At 45.1% G+C, this 26,543-nt stretch overlaps 1 long non-coding RNA gene across 1 annotated transcript; it reads left to right on the top strand.

Annotated features, from left to right (window-relative positions):
• The first annotated feature begins 288 nt into the window (after positions 1 to 288).
• On the top strand, positions 289 to 12,681 carry LOC109313335. Its single transcript, XR_002102023.1, has 3 exons — positions 289 to 396; positions 4,229 to 4,234; positions 12,669 to 12,681. It is a non-coding gene; the product is annotated as an uncharacterized LOC109313335 (long non-coding RNA).
• The last annotated feature ends 13,862 nt before the right edge of the window (positions 12,682 to 26,543 follow it).

The raw sequence follows: 26,543 nt of genomic DNA on the forward strand, positions 1-26,543 counted from the left end.
GGGAACTGGGGACAAGGAGGGAGAGTCAAGGAAGGGATGATAAGACTGTTGAAAGATGAGAGATAATTTGGTGGAGGGAGGAAGAGAGTGACTGAAAGAGTGTTCTGAATAGGCAGTTAAAGTATGGGGGAGTGTGGTAGGAAACAGTGTTCCCTCTCCTTTGCCAGAACCTGTGGCTTTCCTCTTCTGGTACTGCTAGCAGGTGCTACAGTGCCATAAATGGATGGGAGAGCCTTGTTTCCTTTCCCTGGGCTAACATAGCAGAGTTCCAGCACCTCTCCTTTATGGCCAGTGAGTGAGAGTTCCCTTTCTGCATCCATATAACCCAGGGGTGGGCAATTATTTTTGGCAGAGGGCTGTTTATTGAGTTTTGCCAAGCTGTTGAGGGTCACATGTGTAGCTGTGGCCCTAGATAGGCTCCCTGGTTGTCCTCTTGGGACTGGTAGTCCAACCCCCTAGCCCCTGACCTTTGCCACCAGAAGCCCCTCTCCTTGCCTCCAGAAATACTCCTTTTAGTAAGGAGTTTTGAATTAAGATACTCAATTATATTCTAAAATGTAAACATCTACCATGTTCATTAATTTGATTTCAAAAATATTTTTGTCCTGATTTACATGTTTGTGTAGTGTACATAGAGGTGATTTCACAATAGCTTAAAATGAAGCCTGCTTCCCATAAACTGTGGGGGTGTGGGGAACATGGGGTGGGTATAGGTTTGTGGGTGGTAGTGGGTATGTGGGGGAGGGTGTGTGTGTGTGGGATGTTTGGGGGGGATGTTTGTGTGGGGTCAGGGAGTATATGCGTGTGTATGTATAAGTGGGGTGTGGGTACGTATGGGATTTGTGGGGAGAATTGTGTGGGGGGAGCATGGCTAGAGTGTAAGGGGATGTGGGGGTCTGCATGTATGGTAGTTCAAGGGGGATTGTGGGTGCATGTGTATGGTAGGGGTTGCTTGTGAGACTCACCCTACAAGCATTCTCTCTCTGTCTGTCTGTCATTGCACACACACGCACTCTGTGCTTCCCCCACTACACCCCCCCAGAAACTGTGTGCTCCCCTCTTACACACTTCTTCTCCCTCCCTCATTGCACACACATACTTTGTGCTTCCTTCACCGCGTGCGCACGCACACACATGCACTGTGCTTCCCTCTGGTTCTGAACTAGGGGTGGGCAAAGTGACAGTTCTGGCCAGCAGCTGGACTCCAATTCCCAGCAACCCCTGCCCCATGTCACTGCAGCCAGTTTCCATGGAGACCCCAGAGCAGTGGAACCATGACAGTATATGCTACTGTGGGGCCAGGATTTCCATGGAAACCAGCACTAGCAGCACTGGCAGGGCATGGGGCAGGGCAGGGAGTGGATCTGGGGCTGGGGCTGGTATCTTCAGTGCTGATAGTGTGGTGCAAAGCTGGTGCAGAGCCATGATTCACTGCCTGCACGCCCCTACCTGGGGCAGCTGTGTCCTGGCTCTGGACCATGCTGTCACCGTTGCAAGATCCTAGCCCCAGAGCAGCTCTCTGCCCAGCTGTGTACCCTGCTAGTGGTGCTCAGGCCAATCTCCATGGAAACCCTTGCCCCTGCTGGGGTCTCCATGGAAACTGGATGCAGAGATGTGGACGGGGCTGCTGGGAAATGGAGTCTGCCATGTGCCCAATGCAGCCTGTAGGCCAGACTTTGCCTGACCCTGTTCTGAACAATCAGGGGAAGCAAAATGGCACTAAGAAATGTAAGTGATTTGTTTCAACATCTTGCTTATAAGGAAAAATCTCTCTGTTAGAGGGGAGGGGGAGCAGTGCTACTGCTACTGAAAGGAAAGCAGGTGGACAATGGTAAACTGTTCACAAATTATTTATTTGACAGTTGATTCGGGGAAAAGTTCATGAATCATTTATCTGTAAATATTTCTGTGCTCTTTGGTTGAACAATGAGAAACGTTACTTGCAAATAATTAATTTGATTGTTCTTCGGGATAAATTTCATCTAACCCATTATTCTTGTGTTGTATTTGACCAGCTTTTCAACATGGTGTGGATTTGGACAGTGAGCTATCAATCAGCTATCTGAGACTAGCAGGGAAAGGGGCATGATAAGGATTATTGCCACTAAAGCTAAGCATGAAAAACTACAGCTGCCACAGACTTGGAAATAAAAGCTTCACGTGGCATTTTTTATTTGCCTTCTGCTGTGTCTTTTGTTTTTCAAGGGATTGAAAGAAATAAGGTTATTTGTTGGGTGTGTAAAGTTAAACAACAAGAATCTCTGAATGGAAGTTGCTGCTGGTTTCTCCTCATTTTGTTTTTTGACCCCTGGTTACATTACTCTTCAGCATCTTCATAAGATGAGGAATAAAACATGACATAACTAAGATGTACAGTGTGCTTTTCAGCTGAACTGCAGGACTGGCAAACCATTACCATCATTTTTCTGTTTTTTATTTGAAATCATAAAGAGTTAAGTGCAGCAGTTTGCTGTGGTTATTTTTTTCTTCTTCTCTGAATAAAAAATGAAGAAAGACTGTGGCAGTTAATTTAATAGTTGGTTGGGAAAATATACTGATCTGTGACATCATTAATTGAAATGAAGGGCAGAAAATATTCTGAGCTGGAGAAAAGAAAGGGAAAGCTCAGCAAACGACATTAAATAACAAATGAAATCTCAGTGCTCTGAGTGGCTACCAAGGTAACTTCCAGATACCTTATGGCACGTCTATATGAGATGCTAACTGCACCGTAGCCAAATAATACTGTGCAGTAGAGCATCACAGCACAAAAAGTGCTAATATGCTACTGTGCAGTATTATTAGGCTCTTGCTCAGTACTGTTACTAAATGGGCATTCGCGGGCACTACTGCATTTATTTAATACTTGATTGTACAGTAACCACTGTATAGTAGCGTCTCATGTAGATGGCCCTATGTGGTGATTTTTAATGGAAGGGAACAGAACTGCAGAGAGTTTATTGTTAATTATTCTGCTTTTGTAAGTCCTTTCTTTAGAAGATCTCAAAGCAGTTTGCTGGCATTTGTTAATGAAACGTTACCATACCCTGGTGGGTATGTCTTCTTCCTTGTACTCATTTTAAGGAGCAAGTAAACTGTGCATGGAGCGGTTGAGTTTCAAATTCCCAGATGGACATGTCTGTTAAAGGTAGCCTCCAAATATGTAGTTAAAAACCAAAATGCTCTTTTAGGTAACTTTTTATACAATGAGGCCAAAAAAGTGTGGTATAGGTATCATGCTATGAACAAACTCAGCCAATGTCTGAATTTAGACACATCATTTGGAAGTACAGCCTTCAGTGAGGTCCCTCAAGACCCCCCAGAAGTAAGTCCACAATACATTACACTTCATTCCTAATATTTTTTTTCTGACCTTAAGCCTAATTTTTTCTTTGCTTAATTTTTTCCCCATTCCCCCTAACCTGCCTCCCGTAGAAAATCTGCAACTATACCTCCTTTTCCTTGGTGATTCTACTCTTCAAATATTTGCAGCTCGTTATTCTCTCACTTCTGTTTACCCTAATCCAAATTTAATTTTAATAAATTCCTTCTTAGAAATCAGAGCTCCAATTTAATTTATCATTGTTGATTTTTATCCACACTCCTTGACATCTTTCTGGAATTGAGGATGTGGTATTGTAGCATTTCTGTATTCCATCCTTCCCAACAAATGATGGAGAGTCACATAAAATATCTTATAAGCGGGCCTGCATGTGAACAGATTATGCTATGTGATTTATTGAGTATAACTCCATCCTAGCAAGATACTCATCTCATAGGTGGTTTGATTGAAGTCATGGGCGGACTGGAATCATTAGATTAGGCATGTGCTGGAGTGCTTTAGTCACAGTGGACTTCAGCTGGCTAGCACTTCTGTTTATCCATAATCTAAAGTCTATGTCTAATTGCTTAATATATTTTACCCATGTATTCTTATAAATTTCACCTATACAGTGTTATGGTAGGTACTGTGATGCTGTTACTGAAGACTGGTCATTGATCTTTATTTTGTTATTAGCATAAATGGAAAGCAAGCTGTTACTTTGTGGCCTGTACCAGTGGTTGGCTGTATTTATATATTACTGGAGAGGGGGCTAACATATTAGTAGATTTTACCCTTCCTTTGCCCCAAGGGCAAAGGGAAAAATTGAAGAACAAGTTTGGAGAGTGGGAAGTGCTGACATCTAAAGGGCGTCATCTCCTTGTGTGGATGCTTGCACCACTGGAGCAGGCAGTCATTCGACATGGCCGTGGTTGTTAGTATCACTGCAGGTTAAACTGAATTTACAGACACAGAGAGGTTGCTTGGTGCCTCTGTGAAGAACCGTGTTACAATAGCTCTGATCAGCTAGGTTTCGGATTCCATGGATTTGATGACCCTATTGTTCAGTTTGACACAAAGCCTTTAGGATTTTACCATTGCTGAAGACATGGGGGTCTGAGAAAAGCTTTAAGAAGCAGCATCTTTCCCCAAGGAAATTGCTTTGAAGGTACTGACAGAGATAAAGAGAAACCTGTAGCATAATAAGCATGTTATGAAAGCCGCTATGACAGAGGCATTCTATTGAAATAGGGATAGCGCTTTGCACTTATACAGTACCTTTCATCTAATGGACTCACATCACTTAGGGAATGGTGCTCAGAAAGAGCTATGGGGCATCCTCTGTGCTTCAGGTTAGACAGGGTTAAGTATTCTGCAGTTATAGGGAAATACAGCTGTGGGTGAAGAATAATTATGCAACTATGGGTCTTTTTAAAAGGTAGTATGCTTTGAAATGTGAAACTTTAGTGGTGTAATGTTAGCAGAGAAATTAATTTTTAGACATCATTTGCTATCTGGTTAAAGTAATTGCTTATTATCTGCTTCCCTGGGGTTTTAAAGTTTTGGAACGGAATATTTGCATCTCAGTTCCTGTGTAAAGGAAGGAGAGAAATCATACTGTTTCCCCATGTCCCTGCTCTAGTTATCAGAAATATCAAAAAGAATTTTTTTAACTTCAGAGAAGTCAGTTTCTCTTATACTTAGGGGTTAAGAAATTCAGTGAAAGTCTTTGGATTAGCATCAGGCTTTTATTGCTCTTTTTGTGCTGACTGGCACTACTGGCATTTGTTGGCTCTGAGATCTGCTTTACATCATGTTGTCAGACAAAAATCAGGGCTGAGGCTACTGATAGCTCCAAATGATTCCACTAATTCTCTTCCATAAAAGACAGATCAACATCTAGATGCTATGGAGAATGGCACTTGAGGAAAACTTAATGCAAATGGAGCGATCTAAATATCTTATTTACAGACTTAACAGTTAGGTAGGGATAAGCCATGGTGACCACATGTGCCACCAGTAGCCCAAATTCAGATTAGGTTAGTGTATAAAATAAACTAACCTAGTTTAAAGGCCTGGTTTAAAGCCAGTGTAGGCCAGATTTTCAAATGTGCCATTATTTAGCAGCTTGACTGCGTCTGGGTCCTTAACTGGAAGCTGGATGCTTGGAGAATCCAGCCCCAACTAATCCCCAGGCTTAGTTTCTTCTGAAGAGAAGTCTAGGGATGGAGTTGCAGGATGAGGCTTGAGGATGCATTAGAACTCATATACGATTATGGTGGGCATCAGAGAAGAACTGGGATAGATAAATGCATAGTTCTGTTCTGGAATCTGAACCTGAGCTTTACTTTGGTGCTTTGTGTCATTAGTGTCCCTCATTAGAAGGGACTGGGGAGAGGGAAGGAACCTTAGGAAGTAACAAGAATTACTTCTTTGGAACATGGTGTTACACTTATGGCTAGAGACAACAATCAGGATAAGGGACCCATTGTGTTAGGTGTTGGGCCAACACAAATGAAATGGTCCTTGCCCCTTAAATAGACAAGACTGTTCAAAGGTGGGCCAGAAGTGCTGTTGTCCATAGGGAAGCCAGGCAGTAACTTGCCTTAAGTCAGATAGGAAGTCTGTAGTATAGCTGGGAAATGAACCCAAATTTCTTGAATTCAGATCAAGTATTTTAGCAATAAATGTAGACTCCTTCCTCTGTGGATTTGTCAGAACACATATATCTTATTCTTAGACTAGAAATTCTGTGAAGCAGAAAACGTAACACTTGGTACATGGTGTTGTACAATGGGAGCTGGTATTGATTTGGACCTCTGAGTGCTCCCATAACATAAATGTTAAATAATTATTACCACTCAACAGATAACAAATTTTGTCACAGTGTGTGGAAACAGTGACATTTTTCTTTCTCTCCTTTTTTTGTAGTTAAGAATAAACACTGCTATAAACTTTGCCAATGTAAAGCAACTACAAATTGAGGCATTATTTCATGTTATTTGTACCACAATTTTATTGCCTTTGCAGTTATTTACTGTATGTAAATAAGCTCCACAGTGTTGAGAAATGTTCTACTATAACTCAGTTATTTCAGCATTAAAAAGAAAAAAAAAATCAACCAAAACTCTGAGTTGCAGCCAGCTTGAAAAGATTGTGGATAATATAATGGATTTTTTTTCTGTTATAGTGTTAGATTTATTTGAAAACGATACACTTTCCTGAAATGCTGAGATTTGCTTCCTTCTGTAAGCAAAACTGTCCTGTAAAGCTTTAATTACTGTTTTTCATTATATATTGTGGTGCAGCTGGAATTATTAAAAGTTAGATGACTGAATGTAGATTCTGAAGCAACAAGGATTTCCAGCCAGTTGAATAAAGGATGTTACATGAAGGATATTGCTTTAGAAGAAAGCTCTAACATCTATAGACATAAGCAATTATGTGCAAAGGGAGCTGTGGCAGTACAAAGATAAATGTAAAGTCCTTTTGAAAATCTTGCTTCCTGTACGCCCTACATGAATATGGACTGTAGCATGATTGTCTAATTTTCATAGGGATTAATTTTCCTCGCATTGAATGTAATGGCAATATTCCCATTCGTTTAAATGGCAACAAGACTATTCTTTAGTCATGAATACAGCTGGCCAAATAATTATTGATGGCTTTGGTGCCATATTTCCAAGAAAATATTACTCAATCGAGTGCACATTAGGGCTATGCGAAGCTCTGGGTGCTGATTCAATTCAAAGGAGATTTGGTCAGAGTCAGTGGCCGAATCTCACAATCTAAATCAAATCAGGGGACCAATAAAAAGGTCTGAATTGATTCAAAGCTCAGCTCTCTGAATCTTTGGAAAATATTTGGAGAGCTTTGATGATTTGGGCAGTTCCTGGTCCCTGTAGTAGGAAGCCGGAGCTGGACTCTGATATGGTAATTACTAGGGATGGGGAGGGGGTCTAGTGGAGCGGGGTGGGAACCATGGGGGGATTACTGCCAGACCCCATCCCCTGCCTGCCCCCCCCATGACCCACCCTTCTCAGCTCCTGGTGCTTTAAAAAAAAGCCCCTACTCACCAGGTGCTGCCGGGCGGTGGGGGGGTGGGGGGTGTGTGTGATCCCCACTGCTCCACTGCCCTGAGCCCCCTGACTCCTCCCTTGTTGCCCCAGTCCTCCTGCCATGGCTGCCCTGTCCACCCCAGCTCTAGCCCTTTAAGAAAAAAAACCCCAAGAAAACCCTGGGAGGGCATGCAGAGCCCTCCCACCTGGCATGGGGCAGCGGGGATCGCCTCCCACCAGGCAGGAACTGGTGAGTTAGCACCTTTGGGTGGTGGGTGTTTCTTAAAGGGCCAGAGCTGGGGTGGGTGGGGTAGCCATGGGGGGGGACGGGAGAACAGGGTGAGGGTCAGGGGGCTTATTCATAGTCCTCCCCCATGCAGCATGGGGCAGTGGGGGGCAGCTGGGATCGCTCCCCTTCTGGTAGTACCCCGTGAGCCAGGGCATTTTTCCCACAAAGTGCCAGGAGCTGGGGCGGGCTGGGCATCCATTGCTGGGCTGGCAGAGCGGGCGGGGGATGGGCCTGGCCACATTCATACATTCGGCAGCAGCCGAATCTCCAAAACGGATTTGGCTGAATCGATTCGGGATAGCGATTTGAATCACTGAATTGAATCACTGCCCCCTGAATCAACCAAATCCTAAGTGAATACTAGCCGCTTTGCACAGGCCTATTGCACAGGTAGTATTACCAGCCTGATTTGAATTCTGGATTTTGGTAAAGCAGAAGATAGGATGCTATATTATTAGTCTTCCTACCTTGCATTAGGATCATATGACTAGATGCTTTTTAGAAAGAGGTGGTTAGCTGTGTTAGTCTCAAGTCAGGCAGAAGGCAGGGTATAGACTTATCTTGCATTTTATAGACGCTCTGATTTAGTTGGCTTAAACAGTAGTGCTCGACTTTTTGGCCTCATGGTCTGGATAAGTGGTGCAGGGTCAGTGCAAGGGAGTGGGCCCTGTGTGGCTGGATTCCACCTTGTGCCTCCTGGACTGGGCTCTGAGGAACTGGCTCCTACCTTGCACCACCTGGATCAGGTCCTGTATCTCTCCAGGGCCATGCTGTCTATCTTCAGGGCTCTCCACAGGTCTGAAAATTTGGCAGTGGGGGAGTGGCAACAGCATTTATTGTTGCTCCCCAGCTGCCAAATATCCAGACTTACGGGGAGCCCTGTGGGCCAGATTACAGGGCTCTGCAGGCTGGATTTGGCCCATGGGATGGAGGTTGAGCACCTCTGGTCTATAAGGTACTAATCTATCCTGTCTCCTAGATGCTTATTACCAGGTCCTAGTCTAAGTTACTGTCTTGGCTCCTGAAGAAATCAAAGCACCTGCAAAATGCAGTATGAAACATGACCTAAAAATATGGGAGACACAGGAGAACTTTTCTGCTTAATCAGGCTAAAGAAAATAACAAAATCATCTTCAGCCCTCTGCTCAAGGTAGGATCACCCCCAACTAAACTATTTCAGCCATGCGTCTCTCTAACCTGCTCTTAAACAAGTTCAGGAATGGAGATGCTACAACGTCCTATTCTAATGCTTCACCACCTGCATTGAGCAGAACAGTGGATTTGAGACCAGGGCTGCTGGTTTCAGTAAGTCCCTTCTGTAAATGCCGCCTTAGAAGCCTCAAACCAGGTCCTTAGGTCTTTGGCAATCCAGTGTGCAGTGTTGCAGTAATGGAAAGAAGGTTTAAAGGAAGGTTAAGGTAGCATTTGAGGAACAGGCAAAAATTTCATTGCTATTACTGTGCTGATGGTTGTTTGCTTGCATGGCATGAAAGTGGGTTTTGAGTTGTGATGTAGCTTGAAATTGCTTCTGGCAGATATGGATTTAAATTCTTCCTCCCCCTGCCCCAACCAGCATCCTTTACTTTCATTTTTCTATAAACACTTCTATCTCTGTTTTCCTGCCCTTGTCTCCAAGAGACAGGGAAGTTATGGTGGACATCTGTTTTCTAAACCCAGTTTGCTGAGTCCTTAATTGGCATCAGAAATAAACAGAGGAGGATGAGGTTTGTCCAGAGCTTTTCTCATTGTGTTTTTGCTTGCTGTCATGATGAGGCCCCCAAGTGAGGCACTCTAATGAATCAGCACCTCACAGATGCAGAATAAATTAGTCTTGTGAAAAGAACTTTGCCACAGAAGCAGCATAAACCTCACTATATTACCCTAAGGTTCCCAGTAATTGCTGTTGATTGGTGAGGGGGGTGGAGAAGCCATCCAGAGGAGAAATGCAATTTGTTGCTGTGGCTACTAGCTTCTAGATTTACCATCTCTCCCTCTCTCTTTTCCATCCCCTAGTGTTGTAAAATATGCCACACATTCACTAGCTTCAACAGATTATTTTTCTTTTAAAGCTGTCTTTTTTGCAGAGTACATTCTATCTGTAATTATACAGGGAGCAGCATATAGATCATCATAGAGGGTGAAGAGGACACTGGGTAACTGCAGTGTACTAACTATTTAGCATCTCTTTACTCCCTATTCTGGAGTCTGCCCCCTTAAAAATACATTCATCTAATGCCTTCGTCCTAAAGGATCCCAATGTGTTAAGTTTCATCCATCAGCAGAGTGTGGTAGCCTATGGATTGGAACACTACAGCTGTTTAACTGTGCTTGGCAATATTACACAATGTTTTTTATTAAGACAAAAGAGGAAAGAGAGGGGTGATAGAATGTACTTGAATGCAATTACATCTGCAGGGATAATGTAGAACATAATTAAAGTAAGATTTTTGCCTGGATGTAGTGAGAAAGGTATCCTGTCCTTAAAAAAAAAAAAGAAAAAAAAAGGTGTGTGTGGGTGGGGGGAGGGGGGAGAAAGGGACTGTGAATGGTCAAGGCATTTTGGTTTACAGGTTTCATCTGAAAGCTGGTACCTCCAACAACATTAAATCCTTAAGTATACTCAAGTTGTTCAGTGCTGATAAGTGGGAGGTATAGTGTTTCAGTTTGTGTTACCTAAGCACCAGTGGCATCATGCTAATGCAATATAGAGCATGCGTTATACCTTCCAAAGCAGGATGTTGAATGTCTAAGTGTGTTGCATACGTCAGTGCACAGAAATGTGGATGGAGTTTTTCTGTTCAACCACTGAAACAAGAGGTCTGATGGGAAGTGAAAGGGGTTTATCTTACGGAGTTGTATTGGTGAAGGCTTGGGAGTCTAATGTCCCTTCAAATTCACTATGCAGGAAAGGGGAAAGAGAAGATCAAAATGTGATGCTGTTCCTATTCTGTCTTTCCCAGTCTGTGCTCTGGACATACTTTTGCCTGAACTGCCTGAATGTCACTTCAGGGAGATGGAGGTGGTGGGAGGAAGAGCCCTGATCTATTTCGCTGGTGAAGAAAATGAGCTCCTTTTCCAGTTCACCTCTCTGTACTGTTGGAAGGAAGAGTTTGAAGACAGCACTTGGCCATCAGTGGGGTTTACTTTTTGGGGCCCTCATACAAAGCCTTAGTTTCATGTCCCTCCTTTTCACCAGGAAATAATACTTATAATATAGAATCATAGAATGTTAGGGTTGGAAGGGATCTCAAGAGGACATCTAGTCCAACCTCCTGATTAAAGCAGGACCATCCCCAGCTAGATCATTCCAGCCAGTATATGACTGCATCATATAACTATGGTGCAGTCACACAGTTTGCCCTCTCATATAACTCCTGCCTACTTCTGGCTTCTCTACTTCCTGCATGTGATAGAGCACGTCACTGATATGATCCTTCCCCAAATAAACTGCTTGGCCAAGCCTTGCTGTAGGGAGCAGAGGTCTGATCTGTGAAAGTGGGACCTGAGTGGGGAGGCCTGAGGCCAGAAACTGAGTGAAAGGAACCAAAATGGACCTCTGGGGCTTGGGAGTAGATAGGTTGCCCTGCCTACCTTCATGGGCCCCAAGAGACTAAAACCTGCTCTGCCTAGTAGATCTACACTTCTGCCACCTATACCCATAAAACACTCTGTTTTTTTTTTGAAGAAGAAGTGAGATTTGCTTCCTTGAACTACCTGCATTCCTGTGCAGAAAATTCAGGTGCATTAAACTAGGCCCCCAAATGCATATGAACATACTCCCATAGGAGCAAATTTGCTTCCAACAGGAGCGGTTCAGTTAAGGGCTGTTCCTGTCCTGCTCTGCCCACCTGCAGCAGCCAGGGGGAGCTCCAAGCTGGCAGGGAGCACAGGGGCTGGTCCTGATCTTTGCAGGGCTGGAGAGAACTGTGCTGGCTGCTGGACAGCTGCCTCCCAGCCACATGGAGATCAGGCTGCATCCTGATCTCCATGTGGCTGGGAGGCAGTCTCCTGTTCAGCGAGAACAGTTCTCTCCATCTCCTGTGACCTCCTTATGCCTAGGCTGAACATGAACAATTTATTCCTGGTCAGCGTCTACATGTGTGCTTTGGTGCATTAGTTTAATGCACCAGTTTCTAGTACCTGTATCAAGAGTTACTATAAAATGGCCCATTAGATTAATCTACTGCACAGTAATTGCTGCACATGTGTAGATGCTGACACTTTACCACACATTAGATTAGTCTAATAAGTAGTAAAGCATCTCATGTAGATGTACCCACTGTGTAAGAATGAAAGGGACTTGGAATAAGGCTGATTAAAATATGCACCTGCACCAGGCAACGGTTGGGTTCCCTTTTCCTGTTCATTCACACTGAGGAGGAGAAGAATTTGGCTTGGAGCCTGGGTAGATCTGGAACAAGTCAGCAAACACCTCAGTACTGCTTGTGTTGGGCTGTGGCAGGAGGGTGTGTGCATGTCACATTGCTGTGACTAGAAGTGACATGCAAGTGATACACAACCAATTGAGACTGCATCCTTTTAAGAATCTTTCTGCTATCTCTCTGGCCTCTGGCCAGCTCTTACTTCTGTGTTGGAAGCTGGACTGGAGATCAGAAAAGGACAACTTGTTGTGTAGCCCTATTTTTCTCTCTTAGAGCACAGCTGGATTTCCTTCCCTCAGCAGCCAGACTGCCAGAGACAGAGCTGCCTGTAAGGACCTGACCCCTCTAGCTTAAAGAATCTCCTTGCATGGAAGGGTACACTGCTCTCCAGTCCTGGCTTGGCCATGGGTATTTTTCCATTTTGCTTGCAAATGAGCAGAAGGCACTTAATGTACTGTGTTCCCAATCTCTACTTTGTCTGATTCAGATGTGCTCATGCCATTCCTTATTCTTAAGGAAAGAGAGGGATAGAAATTGTATATATAACAGTTCTTAAACATAGGTGTTGTTTTATGTCTTGTGAGGAGGCTGCTGAGAGGTATGTTCTTGGCTGGGAGGAGAGGAGCAGATGCTCATCTTGTTGGAGTGAGGATTTTCTCTCTGTGTGTTAATGTAATTTTTTTTATTGGTTTCTTAAGAGGAAAAAGAGCTAACGGTATAATCTATGACAATAAAGTTATCTGCAAAATGGCTATGCCACACAGCTCAGATGGTTCTCAGGCCTTGCCAGGTTCATTTTGGAAATGTTGGGCACAAACCTTTCCCACGATTCTGAGCTTGCTCCTTCCCTCAAGGGTGCTGGCATGCCACAAAGGGTGCTTCTCTCTCCCCGGGACTTGGTATGCTGCCTGCACCTGCTTCATTACACAGGGCATCTCTCCTACAAAGAACCTACTATGTCTTCCTCTGATGGGAAACAGGTGCTGTCTAGCTTTTGTCACTTAAGATTTATATCAAAACACTGAAGCAGGAAGCAGATGATAAAACAAGATAATGTTTATATAAAGGAACATCACATCATTGCAAAATTTCTGTGGTGATATTTTACTGTTCTTCTGGGTCCTCTCACATTGGCTATAGTAGACTGACTTTGCATTCCTCAGTGCTTCATTGTCCCTTTTGGTCCAAGTAGGGAGCATGACTGTATCCTAAGGGACCTAACATGTTCCTTTCTTCTACCTTTCAGAGGCCCCAGCACTCCTGGACAAGACTGGTCATTCCAGATTTATTGACTCTCCTTGGCTTGTCTTATTTACTGAGGTCAGCGGTAAGCAGAAGATCAAAGGATTTTGACCTTCTGTGCTATTGGTTATCAAATAATTTTTCTTGCCTTGCTGTTTCATTGGAAGCTTGTCCAAGGATAAGCAAATGATTTAGGGTAGCAAACTTATACTGCTTCACAGCCCTAAGGATTCATACATATCATATGGTAAATCATCATCTGTGTGGCTGCTGCAACTTGCTAAAGCAGCAATGAGAGCAGAGAGGACTTGGACAACTTATCTGACAGAATTTGGGTAGAAATAAGCTACTCTGAAAAGACCATGATGTTGTATTTTAGGTACCCATGACACTGAGTCAGCCTTTAGTGTTAGAGATCCCTCTCCTCTCTAATACTTTCTTCCCCTTAGACCTGAGTTGGTAAGTAGGCCTGTCCAAATAGGGAAGTATTCAATTTGGATTTGGAGGACAGTTATTCAATTCAGTGATTTGAATCACTGTCCCCATTTGATTCGGCCGAATCAGAGATTCGGTGCTGATTCGGAGATTTGGATTGGCTGGGGAGAGGCAGGCACAACCAGGAGGCTGCAGGTTCTCCTGCAGCTTCCCCAGCTGTGCCTGCCATTCCCCAGGTGGGGGGAGCCGTGGGAGATGCTTCCATGCCTGTCCTGCCCAGCCCCATCCCCTGCCTGGCCCCAGCCTCCTGGCTCTTAAAAAAAAGCCCAAAAATCCCTGTACTCACTGGCTGCAGCAGTTGGGATCAGGGCCTCTGAGGGCTCATGGCAAAGCCCCCTTGTGCAGCATGGAGCAGTGAGGGGTAGCGAGGCTCGCCCCGCTGCCTGGCACCTGCGTGGCAGCTGCCCCATGGTGTGGGTGCAGTGTGTCTTGGCAGGGCACTGTGTGCTGTCTGGGAGCGGGGACTGCTGGGGCTGAGTGGTACCAGACTCCAGCTGGAGCTTCCACAGCTCTCAGACAGTGTGCAGCACCCTGCCAAGCCATGCTGCAGCTGTGCCATGGGGCAGCTGCAGTGTGAGTGCCAGGCAGGGGGGGCATTCCCTGCTGCCCCCTGCTGCATGGGGAAGCTCTGCCACCAGCCCTCAGAGGCTCTTATCACTGCTGCCAGAGCTAGTGAGTGAGGGGCTTTTGTTTATTTTTAAAATGCCGGGAGTCTGGGGCCAGGCTGGGCAGCCATGGGGGCTTCTCCCATGGCTCCTCCTGCTGTGCTTGCCTCTGCCTTGGTGGGGGGAGCCACGGGAGAAACCCCCATGGCTGCCCTGCTCAGCCCCATCTCCTGCCCAGCCCGGCCAGCACATGGTGGGGAGCGTAGGGGGTGCGATGCAGGTGCAGCTCACTCCAGGCAGCAGCAGGGCATAGCACCACTCCCAGCACTACCGTGCCCACATCAGTGCTGGGAACAGGGACTGTGACATGCCGCCACTTGCCAGCCAGTGTTGGGGCACGTGCAAGATATGGGTGCAGTAGTGCTCGGAGTGGGGGCTATGCCCTGCTGCTGCTTGTCCAGCCAGCATGGTGCAGGTCGGAGGGAGAAGGGGACACAATGCAGGCATGGCTCACTGTGGGCGGAAGCAGGGCATATCCCTGGCTCCCAGAGCTACCACACCCGCATCAGTACTGGGAGTGGGGGCTCTGCCCTGCCTTCACTTGCCAGCTGGTACAGAAGGGCATGGGATGCAGGTGCAGCAGTGCTGGGAGCAGGGGCTATGCCTTGCTGCCACTTGCCCCCTTCTGCCTGGAGCGAGCCACGCCCATATCCTGCCCCCCTCCCCCAGCTCGGCAAGCGGCAGCAAGGCAGAGCCCCTGCTCCCAGTGCTGCCTCACCCGTATCTTACACCCCCTCTGCCCTTCTCCCTGAGTAATACTCCCCCCAGCTGGGCAGGTTGTTCCAGCCCCAGCTCCAACCCCAATCCCTCTCTCCCTCCTCCCCCAACCCCAACAGACTTACCAGCTGCAGGCAACTGTGTGAGCTTCCTGTTTAGTCTATGGCTGAACATCCAAAGTAGCTGAATCTTTTCCGAAGCTTTTCCAGATTGATTCGGATGCTTTGCATCAATTCAGAGCTTTTAATTGGTCTCCTGATTTGATTCGGATTTGGAGGCTTGGCCCCCATATTGGGCTGAATCTTCTCTAAATCGAATCAGCTACCAAAGCTTCACACAGCCTTATTGGTAAGGCCATCTTTTGAGTTTTAGTACAGAAACCTCATGAGAAATGCTTTTGTTTTCTGAGTCAAATGTATGGTGGGCATCCCTTTGTTTCTGGCATACCATGCTTTGTGATTCCCATGGGGGCTTCAAGACAGGTCCTTATTTTGTAAAACAGGCCTGTTCAGCTTATAAGCCCCTGGTGGCCCACATCAGGCATGCCATACAGAAGCTTCCCCCACTCAGTGGTTCACTGTGTGCCCAAGCAGGCTCCCTCACTGTACATGAGTGCAGTGAGGTGGCTCATGAGTGGAATATCCCCCTACCCTACCTCCCCAGTTGCAGCATGTGGGCATGATCTCCATCCCCGCAGAGCCCTAATCTCTCCCATGCTGTATCAGTGCAATTTATCTGACATACAGGTGCAATCCCACTCCCAGGCACAGCTCCAAAATTACCTTCAACTCCCTATGTTGCTGCACTGCTCCCACATTTCCTGGTGCCACTCCAGTGACATCTGGAGGAGGGAGTGGGAAACCTGGAGACTCCAGCTGCTATTGCCATTCCACCATGAAATCTCTGAATAACCCTGCACAAGTAATTGGTGCCTTTGTGTTTTTATTCCCTGGCTATAAAATGGGCATAATAAAAATGCCCTACCTTTTCAGAGGGTGATAGAACAAATGCATCAAAGGGATGAAATATTCTGATAATATGATAAAAGGCTATATGTACTTCAGAAAGAGCATTAGAGATGATACAATTTTCCTTATCATAATAAAGTTTCATTTCTGGTGTCAGGAGGAAGCAACATTATGAATCTTTATTGTTATTACTTGATCCTAGGAGTGGACGTTTGATCCTGTTTTTCATTTACATCAGTTTTATATTCATGCAACTTCACTGACTCCCACAGAGTTACTTCAGACTTATAATTCTAGCTCAAATCAGAATTGGACCATAAGAATTCTTACATTTGGCAGGGGGCAAGGAGGGAAGTGCCTAGGCAATCATACTACCTCTTGAAGATGTCACTGGCCAGGGCTAGAAGATATCAGAAGGCAGTCCCTCTAGTGATCAGGGACTCTCAGGTCACATCTATGCTGACATTAGGATGTATTGAGGTTGATTTCAATGAGTGACAGACACATGAGCTCACTTTCCCTGCATTCATTGTGCCTTATAGCCTACAGCAAAGCTGTCTACACTGTGCATCTTACTTCTTCAGTGTGGAACTAAGATGTATCCCAGATTTTCTTATGTCAAGTGAAGCACAGCCCTTTTTTGGAATTGGCCTTCAAACTAGTTGTCCAGGTTTGCGAAGTGGGGTCTATTGAAGGGCTGAAGTCTGGAAAAGAGAGTTCTAGGATGCTTGCTGGGAGAACTCTTGTTCTTGAGATATGTGGTGGCCAATTGAGCAGTGATGTAAATGCACCAGGTCAAGCTGGACTGCAACTGGTGTTGAGTGCATAATTGGTAGGTAGGGAACGGAAAATTTAAGGTCCACTTTTAAGTGATTGCAAATACAGCCTGAGTCTCTCTTTCTTGGCTCTGAAGCAAAGAATCTAGATGCACTAACAACCCTATCAAGGCCTTCAAGACTTTGACTCCCTGTTGACTAGTCTGTGGAAACCCTGCTCTCATGTCCTAAAGATGTAAGCTACCCAAGTGCTAGTGCTAATGAAGGTATAGTGGAAACAGATTGGACTGGACAAATGGACAAATGGATTTTTTAAATTAAATATATAAATGATTTGAAAGCTGTCCGTCCTTTCCCCCTCCCCAATTTTCCCTTCCACAAGAGATTTTGAAAATGTATGTGGAAAGGAAATTCCAGCTTTCAGTTAGCTCAAGATAGACCCCACTTGCTAATTTGCCATAAAGGCTAGTAGATGCCCAACAGAAACTCTTGAATCTTGATCATCACTCTGTTTAGTTAGATTTAGACTGAGAACCTAGAGAAGAAAGGCTGTCTCTCATTACTGAGCACCTACTTGAGCCATATGACCTGTCTGCACAGGGTGGGGTTACATTTTCAGAGCAGCTCAGAATTTTAAATGCTCATCATCTATGAAGGTGCTAAAATAAGGCCCACAAGATGCATCTACATTGAACACTTACTGTGCAGTAGCCTAATAACACTGTGCAATAGTGTGCTGGGCAAAAATCATGCTAATGTGTTACTGCACAGTCGTATTAGGCTACTGCACGGTAAGCATTAGGGCTGTGCAAAGCTTTGGGTGCTGATTCAATTTGGAGGAAATTCAGGCCAATTCAGTGGGCCAGTGGGGGACAGCAGGGATTGCCCCCCTCCTGGCAGCAACTGGTGAGTCAGGGCTCTTTTTTTTTCAAAGTGCCAGGAGCTGGGGTGAGGGACAGCCATTGTCGGGGCTCGAAGAGCAGGTGTGGGACAGCAGGTGGGATGGGCCTGTGTGATTCAGAGAATTGATTTGGGACTGTGATTTGAATCACCAGATCCATTCACCCTCCCCCGAATAAGCTGAATCCAAATCCAAAGTGAATACTAGCTGCTTTGCACAGGCCTAGTAAGCATCACTAAAAAATTTCTTATGAGACAATTGGAGGATTGTGGGTTTAACTCCAAGACAGTCAGGTGGATGAGAAACTGGCTGCAGGACAGGATCCAGAGAGTCGTAGAGAATGGATCTGTCATCCTGGTGAAAAGTGGGCAGCAGGGTTTTGCAGGGGTTAGTGCTCGGTCCAGTACTTTTCAGCATCTTTATTAATTATTTGGATGTGGGGGTGAAGAGCTCACTGGCCAAGTTCACCAACCCCCAGCACACCTACAGGCTTGGCAGCACCAAACTGGCTAGCACCATGAATAAAAGGGACCTGGGGGTAATAACAGACCACAGTATGAATATGAGCCGGCAGTGTGATGCTGTAGCCAGCAGGGCAAATAAAACTTTGGCATGCATCAATCAATGCATCTCCAGCAAAACCAAGGAGGTGATTCTTTGACTCTACTCAGCACTGGTGAGACCGCAACTGGAGTACTATGTCCAGTTCTGGGCACTACACTTCAACAAGAATGTGTACAAGCTTGAGAGTCCAAAAAAGATTCACCCATAGACTCAGTCTTAAAAGGCAAGCCATATGAGGAAAGGCTGAGGGATCTGGGACTCTTCAGCTTGAGGAAAAGAAGGCTGAGAGGGGACCTGGTAGCAGCTTCTCTCTAAACTAGGGGAGTACATCAAGGGCTTGGTGAACTGGATGGATGATTCCCCAAATTCCCAAGGAATGTCTCCCGGATCCAAAGTAGACATGGTAAATAAACTAGTGAGTCAAAGGGTCATGAGATCCAACAAACTGGTTGACACTGCAGTTCACTAATTATCCCAATTATCTTGACAGCCTCTTGATCCAGTTCCAGCTTTTAAGCTCATTCCTTCATTCCTAGTTAATGATGGAGCACTCCTGTAGTTAATTTTTATATTTATGGCCCTTGCCATCATATTCTTTAGGTCTGTTAAATTTTATGTGCTGTAAAACAGTTTATGATTCATAGTGACCCTGTGCTACTCTAGCTGTAGTGTACAACTGTAAATCTTGTGCTCAGGATTCCACAGTTAGGGTTCCCCCCTCCACCCCCAATTTTCTCCATTCCCTGTACAGACAGGTTACAAACTGTGAATACTGAGAGTCCTTCTCTCGCTGTAGGGCATTGTCTGGTATCAAACTTAATGAACAATGTTTTTGTCATAGTATGTGGGATGAGGAGAGAAGGGAAGAGAACTGTGTTTCAGGTGAAACCTAAAGTTTTTTTTTATTTTGGTATTTGTTACTTGACACCAGTAATAGCAGTTCTTCCTTTATATGTTCCCAAATTCAGTGATGGACGAACCTTAAAAACTTTAGTGGAGTAAGAAGTTGAACCTATTGGGTACATCCAGATGAGCATGCACATGGCTGTTGCAGTATCTCAAAGTAGTTTGAGACACTGTGGGAGGCACACAGGGAAATCATGGTATAAAAAAAGAACCCCATTGAAAAAAGTGGCTGAAGCAACTGGAGGTTGCAGGGGCAGGGAGGGAAGGGAAGCACATGCACTTGCAGCAACTCAAATAGCAGTGGCACAAATTTGTGGCAGAGATTTCTGCTTCAGCACATGCGCCTGAACATGCACTTTGGTGTGGGTCAAATTGTGCCACTTGGGACAAACTGACCCTTCCCAGCTCCTACCAGATCTTCAGGCAGAGGGAGCTTGCCCCAGCAGTATAATATCATACCCTGGTGAGCATCTCATAGATACTTGCCCTCAGGAGCTTCTGAGGCCTGGCCAGCTGGTATCTGGGGGCCTGTGGTCCCATGCCTGCATGCCTGCAAGACCCAAATGGGGACTGCATGGCCACCTGGGTTGTGGTATGGGCAGTGCAGCAGAGCCATATGCACTTCTAGGCCAGCTTCCAGTGGGCTGTAGCTCAACAGTTTGCCTTTGGGTGGCACTGCTGTCATGTTGTCTGGTATCCCCACTCTGCCATCTGGGCAGTGATTGCATATCCCCACTCTGCCATCTGGGCAGCTATTGTCCAGAAAATGTGCTCCTTGAGGTGGTTCACTTCAAATTGCTGATGTGTGCCCTCCTAGCTCTAAATGGCCAGGAGGTCAGCCACCTCATCTGCCATCCAGCTGGGTCCCCAGTGCTGGTCCTGGGCAGGCTCCTCTGCTCAGTTCCCTCCACTTGCCTCACCAGCAGGGATCCTGGTGTTCCCTGTTTAAAAATGGTAAATTGTCTGATAACACCCCCCCACACAAAAAAACCTCTCTCATTAAAACACCCAAAATTTGTGTTCTTCCACAATTAAAATGAAACACCACTATATAGAGAGATCAGGTGTTTTATTGATATATTTACAAATTTAAAGCAATTTGGAAGCCTACCAATACCTCTATCATTGTCATGAAACAAATTCTAAATATCTATAAACTTTGGCATTTGCTTTTTTTTTTTACCATAGAAAAATCAAAGCTGCCACTGCCCACTGTGTTCACCAGGATGTTGGGTGCTGAGCAGAACTGATATGCTGATTTCCTGCCCCTGCCCTTGCCCTTTACTTTCAATGCACAGCCCCTCCAGTTCCTCTCACTCCTGACCTGCAGCCCTTTTCTGCCTCCCACTAGCTGCCACCTGTCATCAGCTCTGTCCCAGCTGTCCTACCTGCTGCTTTGTGGCTCTGAACAGTCCCAGCCCTTGCTGTTCTGCACCCTACACCTGTGCCCAAGCCCCAGTGATCCTCATGCTGTTCCTGGGAGGCCCTTGACTGGGACGGGCAAGTCCCTTCCCTTCCACATTGACTTCTCCCTGTACAGGCTACTCTAGGAGGGCAGGAGGGCTGTAAGCCCAGCTCTGGAGGCCTCTTCTACCCAGAGTGACCCCCCATCCCCAATCCCCATTTGTCTCTCTCTCACACATCCCCATGCTGCCATCTCCACCCCCACCCCAACCCATCATATCCTTCAGGTGGTTCTTGGGACCAGGAGCACTCCCCACTCCTCAGGCTGGGGCTGCATGTTTGAGCACCAGTGTAGATGGGAAAGGGCTGCAGTATGGCACTTGTCCCTGAAACCCTGGCTCCCACCAGCAGCTCCTGTCCTGTCTGGAGGCTGGGCACTTAGGGTGTGAGATTTGTGAGGGGGATGTGGGGTTTGGGAGGGAAGGGGTGTGGGGGGTGTAGGGCTTGTAGGGGTGAGGTTTGTGGGTGCATATGTGGGTGGGGGCTTGTGAGGTGGTTTGGGAATGTGGCGTATGTGAGTGGATTGTAGAGGAGTTTGTGTCAGGGGACTGTGTGGGGGAAGGGGGAACTGTGTGATGGGGAGGACTGCACAGAAGGTGTGGGTCCCCCACCTGCCCCCTGAAAAGCCCACAGGTCCCCCTGCATCATCATCATCATCATTATCATCAGCCATTGGGGTGCTCATGCCTGCTCATGGAAGACATTTCCAGTGTCACGGTGCCACCTGAGACTGGTGGCTGCACATGGTGCCAGCCCAGCCTGGACTGGCCCTTGTGCCCTCGGATACAACCAGATTGGCTCTTGCTGTCACCCAGGGTCCCAACACTGCAAACAGAAGCCACCCACCCTTGGGTTGGGCCGGGTCCTGCCTCCATGTGACCTGCATGCTGTTGGGCTGGGCCAGCTCCATGGAAGCAGGACCCAGCCTGGCCTGAGGGTGCACAGCTTCTGTGTGAGGTGCCGGGACTCCAGATGACAGAAAGATCAGCCTAGTCCTCCTCAAGGGCATAAACCAGCAGGCCAGGCCCACACCTTGTGTCATGTGCGGTCCTGGGTCTGAGGTGGTGCTGTGCTGGCTGGAGATCTTTGCTAGGAGCAGGTATGAGTGTCCTGATGGCTGCTGCTGCCATGGGGTGAGGGTGGGAGGGCAGACAGGGGACCCAAAACTCCTGAACAGCCCCCTTACACCCAGTCCCTCCACCCCCACATACCTACTTTCCTCAATCAATCCACTGCTGCAGCCTTGCCCCACTCCTATTTTCCCCAGTGAGGCAGTGTGCTGGAGCAGCAGGGGCACAGGATTTCCTGGTATCAAATTTAGAGCCTGTGCTGCAAATGTGCAGCACAGGGAACATTTTTTCATTCTTGACATGCCTCTTGTGGCATCTCAAACTGCTTTGTGATGCCATACAGACACATGTTTGCTCATCTAGACACAAATGTTTCCTCATCTGAAGGAAAATCCTGATGATGTTTGGGGGTTTGTGGAACCTCTACTACTTGGTATTCTAGATTTTAGATTGCAAAACTCCCTTCTGAGTTTTATGAATCAGTCATTTTTTCCTTTTAAGAAATTATTGGGAATGCAGTTCAAACACTCCATTACTGTGGATATTTGTACATACTGGGCATAGCTATATGTGCATTTAAGCTGGTTTACATTTACTACACAGGCGTTAAAGTGCATTAACGCTGTGTGTGCGCTAACTTGGGACTAAAGTTAGTCCCAAGTCAGTCTACACACACAGTGTTACTGTGCAGTAAGGCGTCTACATGTGCTTTACTGCACAGTAACTAATGGGGCATAATTTTGATGCTTGCATGATGCAAGTATTAAATTTATGCTCAAGTCAGCATAAGTCACCATATTTACTGTGCAGTATGGGCATGGATATGTAGACGTGTGCCTGTACTAAGCAGTAATTTCAGTTACTGCCAGTAAATGTGCATGTGTAGATGCGCTCACCAAGTTGTAGAGATTCTCATTTGGAAGTTGTCCCTGTACTTGGTTAGATCTTAACCAGGAGAATAATATTTCTAAAAAAGAAAAAAGATGTAGCATTCCACATTTTACATTGGGCTACAGCCAAATGGAGCTCAAACATCAATGGTGGTGAGATCTGTACAAATAAATATAGAAGTTATGATTTTTGTGAGGGTTCTAAATAGATTCATATGGGTGAATTTCTAGCTGTGTCAAAATCATGGGAAGTTTTACCCATGCTATCAGTGGGGTCATGATTTCAGCCATAGATATTAAGAACAGAAAATGGATATTGTCAGCTAGTCCATTCAGTCTCACCTTCTGCACAACAAAGGCCACAAAATTTTACTCAGTAATGTATAGATTAACTAGATTTTTTTTTTTTATTAAAGAAATCTAATCTTGATTTAAAGTGATGGAGATCCTTCAACATCTTTGGCTGATGTGTTCCAGCACTTAATTACCCACTTGGTAAATTAGTACTTCTATACTCAGACTTTCATTTAGATAAGCTTGGAAAAATATAAATCCTCCTGAATCATCATTCTCTTGACTGGAAATGTGAAGTTGCCAGAACTTGCAGCTGCTGTTCAGATCATTCTTATCTTTATTTTCAAGAGTTCATTACAACGTTCTATTCCAATCTTTCCCCTGGGGTTTTGCCATATTTGAAAAATCAAAATGTGCTCTTTTGCTTTCCTTAACAAATGGTTATTTTTGTTTTATACTTACACAAGACGAGTTCCAAACAGCAGCCTTAATAAAGAAATCAATACCAAACTCTCCCGTAGTACTGTAGTTGCTCATCTGCCCAGCTTTCTTTCAGATTAATTGGCCAAAAGTAGTGAGGCCTAATATTCAGCTTGATGTCATTTTTCTGTCTGTATATAATGTGATAGCTTTTGAAGGCCTCATGTAATCAATTTTAAAAAGTCAGGGAATCTTCTAGGCATAAGGGAAAGAACTCTCTTAGTTTTTGTGACAGTTAGAAAACTGGAAGACCTGACTTTCACTGTATCCATTTGATGTTGCAGACAGAAGAAACTCAGTTATCATTCACTGTCTTCAGTTCAGTTGTATATTTCAAATCTCATTGGTTGAAGTATCCACATTCCACAGGGAGAGCTTATTCTCATGAAATTTTATCCTATGCTGATAAACTCATGACACTCATTTGGTCTGGAGGAACTTCAAACACTGGGGTGTTTAACTGACTAACCTCTGAAGATTTTGTTGTTCATCATTACTTCATTACTTTTTCCATCTGTCGTGAGTTGCTGACAGTCTTGGAGCTGAACTCTGCAGTTCTTAATCAAGTAATATTCTGGTTGATTTATGCAAGTGTTGCTCATGAATAAGTAAAATAAGGATTCTGCATTGATTTGGATCTGTATAGATTAGTTCCAAGTCTAACCTTACAAGCATCCGTTTCACACTTTGTACATCCAATAACTAGTGCAGCTACTCCTGATTGTCACCAAGGTAACTAAGAAGCAAGACCAGGTTGTTTCAGTTCTTACTCTGACTCCTTTGTTTTGTTGATTTCACTTTCCTTTGCTTTCTTTCATGTTTTATCTGTTTGCCTTGCCTCAGAGATCTTTTCCCTGCATGGCAGTTCAACCTAGCTTTGTGCTTATGCAGCTGTCCTTTGGGTTATTTTCTCACAGTTCAATGTATTTCCTTCTAAATCACTTCACTTAGTCTGTATCTGCTTTCTACCTCCAGGCACTTCTGCCACTGCAATTTTGTCTAAATTTTGTTAATACTTCCATATAGTTAACAAGGCCAAGGTTGGACTTAATTTATTAATTTCCTTTTGACTTCTTTTGTATGTTCACCTCATCTAAGCTTTTGTAAGCAGTGAGGGAAAACAAATTACTCCGTGCAACACATGGCACAACATCAGCCAATCCTTTCTTACCCAATGTTATCAAATTCCATCTTGGATGCTGTCCTTGGTACTGAATGCTTCCATATACCAAACTAAGGCAGATCAGGGAAAACTGTAAAGCTAAGATATTTCCGCAATAACTATAATCAAATGGGCTAACTCTTTACTGTGAAAGAAAGCATTTTTGTATGGATTGTACAAATTCTTCAAATTACAAAAAAGCATAAATTAAATGAAATATTACAAATGCATGCTTTTGATGTGGTGCCAGTTCCTAAGTATGCTTGTGAATCCCTCAATAAATATATTGAAGATCTGAGAGAATCCCTTAAAAATCCTAGCCTGTGGCTATGTGGGTATGATTCTGCAATCACTTGCAGTGATATGTCAGAATAATGCCACTAAACTTGAAAGAGTTGCAACTGATATAAAGAACAGAAGAATCAGACCAATAAAAAGTAGTATTTGCTTGCTTCATTACCAGCTGAACTACTTCTAAGTCTATGGGATTGGAAAGCTCCTTGCTATAGATGGGTATATAGCATAGGATAATAAATGACTCACTGTATACAGTTTTCTGTTTTTAGGAGGAAACTTTTTATTGGGGTCCGGCAGTGTTTCATTGGTACTTCATCTGCCTTCAGTAGTCTGAAGTAGTGACATCACTTCTGCTGCTTTAGTAACCTGAATGTTGCCTTTACCAAGATGATCAGTGTCAGACAAGCAGAGTAAATGACTGGCCAGCCTGTCCCCAGTTTTGCAGATGATTTCCAGTTATCATCCTATGTTTTGCAGCTTCTCCCATATGCAACCAAAGAGGCACAAAAAATGAATAGGGACATCTAAAATGATGGGAAGACTGGCACAATCTTACAAGTTTTAGCAGGGGATCATAACACCTATGTAATGACCAGACTTGCTCTTTGCCAGACAAATCTGTGGAATCAGGAAGAAGGTAGGGGAGGGTGGCACCTTAGAGACTGACTGATCATAGCATCTAAAGAAGTAGGTTGGTGCCTATGAAAGCTCATGCCTCTGTGACCCAGTGTGTGTGTCTATATGTGCACCCTTAAAGAGAAGTAAGGCAATTAATGTCACATTAGTCTCCATATTTAAGGTGCATTAAGGACAGATCTGCACTTGCCTATCCTTAATGCACCTTAAATATGTTGAATTAGTGTGATCTGGCACTAAATTTGATACTTGCATATAGCAGGTATCAAATTCAGGCCCGATTAGTTAAGGCGCTGTAACCCATGTGTAGACATGGTATGGTGCCTTAATGCTGTGTTAGTTGCACTGGCTGCAGCTGAGTCCATGGGTTTGTGCACTGCTGGCCAGTGCCTCCCAGAAGTGAAAGCAGCAGGTGCTTTTGCAGCCACTCGTGTCTCTACCACCTCAAGGCAGAGGCACAGGGTTGCTGGCTGGGCAATGCACTAGGCCTATGTTTAAGACTTCAAGTTAGATACTTCTCCATTGCTAGTAACCGTTTACATGAGATGTTTATTGTGCAGATGACTAACTAGGTGTGCAGTAAATGTTATGTGTCTACACATGTGGTCCTATTAGGCTGGAGTAGATTAATTAACTCTGCATCAGGACAGTACTTGTAAATACTCTGAAACAGTACACATGTAGATGCTTCCCTGGCTGGGTGGGGCATGAGAGTGCTTCAGTGTGGGGGCTACCTGATGGCTGACCCCTGGGGCCTCCTGCCAGCTGTTGCTGCTCTGACCTGGTTCAACATGTTGTGGTCCCAGGTGCACATGCAGACATAGAACCTGGGAGCAATACACTCCAGAACAATAAGCTCCAGGGTTCATTTCTGTGTGCTGATAACACATGCAGATGTGCGCACAGTAATCAAGATTAACTCTGAAGTAAATGCATTCATATAAACCTATATAGGTCTTTTGAGT

The sequence above is a fragment of the Crocodylus porosus genome, unplaced genomic scaffold, assembly GCF_001723895.1.
Source record: "Crocodylus porosus isolate Cpor-Errol unplaced genomic scaffold, CroPor_comp1, whole genome shotgun sequence".
NCBI lineage: Eukaryota > Metazoa > Chordata > Crocodylia > Crocodylidae > Crocodylus > Crocodylus porosus.